The sequence below is a fragment of the Palaemon carinicauda genome, chromosome 16, assembly GCF_036898095.1.
Source record: "Palaemon carinicauda isolate YSFRI2023 chromosome 16, ASM3689809v2, whole genome shotgun sequence".
Classification (NCBI taxonomy): domain Eukaryota; kingdom Metazoa; phylum Arthropoda; class Malacostraca; order Decapoda; family Palaemonidae; genus Palaemon; species Palaemon carinicauda.
In genome coordinates this window covers 105234665-105237164 of record NC_090740.1, presented here as the reverse complement: position 1 = coordinate 105237164, position 2500 = coordinate 105234665, and positions in this window count along the sequence as shown.

Genomic DNA, 2500 nt, shown 5'->3' with positions numbered 1-2500 from the left:
CATTGCAACGTAATGGTATGAAAATAAATTCCTCAAAATGCAAATTCTTCTGTAAGCAGGTAGAATTTTTTTAGGTCACATTATAACCCCAGAAGGTATCCAACCATGTCCCAATAAAGTAGAAGCTAATAGAGATTTCCCCAGGCAACCTACCCCTAAGGAAGTATGTGGGTTCCTTAGGCTCGCTGGGTATTACTGTGAATTCATAAGAAGTTTTTGAAAGATAGTGAGACCCTTAGATGCTTCAAAGAAAAAAGAAGTAATAAATTGGGGAGTGGAAGAATGAAGGGCTTTTAATAATTTTAAAACTACCTTAACTAGAAATGATTTATTTGCATATCCTAGATTTGATCGCCTGTTTTTAGTGACAGCAAATGCTAGTAGCTTAGCTATTGGTGGCGTAGTTTCTAAATGAGATGATAAATGTAGAGAGCTACCCATTTGTTTTGCTTCCAGAGCACTAAAAGGGGCTGGAGAGAATTATAGTACGTTCGATCGAGAGGCTTTGGCTATTCTTTGGGCTTTAGGGAGGCATCGGTTCTTTGTATTAGGTCAGTCGATTAGGTTGCGAAGTGTTCATTGCCCCTTACGTGGCTAATATTATAAAGTGTGACTTGAAATCTAGACAAGCAAGATTGATTGAAGGACTGTTAGAGTTTAATATAAAGTAGTTTTACCACATAGAAGGTAAAGCTAACAAGAGGTACAGTAATAGGAGTAACAACAAGAGCACAAAAGAGGAACAAAGAACAAAACCAAAATATTGAAGACCACCATCAAAATACAGAATGGGATGTGAATTCACACGAGGAGCAATCAGAAAATGAGATCTGTGAGCGAGAGTGCGAGGGGGAGAGATAGATGTTGGAGAGAGAGAGAAATGGGAAGGATGAATGTGAATATATATTGGTGGCCGGAAAACATTACCATGGGTTTCCAGAAAGAATACCCTGATCATGCAGGTGTGATTGTCTTGGAACATAAAGGAAGTCCGAGAGAAACAGAAGATAGAGGAATGGATGGAAAGAGTGCGAGCAGTTATGAAAGGAGAAATGGAGAGTTTCCAATCATTTCTGAATGTACCTTGAGAGATTTTTTTTTTGGAGAATTATATCCTATATTGTGCTTACGAGAAGAGGGGAAGGGAATTCTGTGTACGAGTAGTTTTTCCCCCCTCTTTTTTTAACCGAGCCCTCCATATTATACATGCAAGTCAGTATGCAAGGCATTTAGGGATTGACAGAACATGAAGGAGAGCCTGAAAATTCTTCTTTTATTTAGGAATGAAAAAATCAATAGAAAATTATATAAAATTTTGTCATGCCTGTAACTTTCAAAGAACATAAAAAAACTGTACTGGATGCCAGAAAGTGACTTTTGTTTCCTATTAAATTATATATATAGTGCATATGGATGTGATAGGATTATTTCCTACTGGTCTAACATAACATAAGTATATGTGTATTTCTGGATGCCTTTACTCGGTACACTCATACTTATGCAATGTTGGATAAATCAGCAAATTCATTAGCCAATGTGCTGTGCTCTTTCATCGCTAGGTTTGGTTGCCAAAAATTTTGATAAGTGATAATGGTCTCGAGTTTATAAATAAGGTGGTGAAATCAGTCAAGGACTTGATGAAAATTGAACACTTTTCAGTGACCGCATATATTCACTCAGTTAATGGCCTAGTGGAATCGTATAATAGGGAAGTAGTGCAAATTTTACGTTACTTAGTGGCTGATAACCACCTTCATTATCATGTCATGCTTCCTACAGCTTAGCTAGCTGTGAACATTACATATAATGGTTTGCTGAGGGACAAGCGTTCCTTTTTAGTGTAAGGACCAGATTCAGTGTTACCACACACGGTCATGATTAATTCGCAACAGTTGCCTAATTATTCAACTGAGCAATACCTTGTCTATTTACTAAATCTCCTATGGAGAGTATTGAAAACCACTTACAGGGGTCTGGAAAACACTGGTCAAAGTATGTTGGTCAGTTCAGAACCGCACCGTTATAAGTATTAATGGGCGATCATGTGTATTTGAAACGATTACAACCTAGGAAACACAAACTAGAGTTAGCATATTTGGGTCTGTACCAAGTAAAGATGGTTAAATCTAATAAAGTAGTTATAAAAAAAAAATATTGATGGAGCTGTGTCTGAACATCATCGGGCACACATACAAGTGGTGACTGAAGAGGTAGTTTTCAAAAGTGTCAATCAGAGTGTTCCTACTTCCCCCTGCATACGTGACATTCCTCGAGTTGATGAGTAGAATTTTTGTTTCTTTGCTTTTGTTGTTATTTGAACACACCTTAATTTCTTCTTTTTTTTCCTGAGTATAGCAATACGTATGACATAATGCTGAGTGAACCTAAAAACAGTAACAGGTTAAATAGGTCATGTGAGATCTGTCAGACGGATGCTGTACTATTCATGTACTTACGTGATTCCTGGTTTCTGGGGCCAGGGTGATTCCTGAAAGGGCAA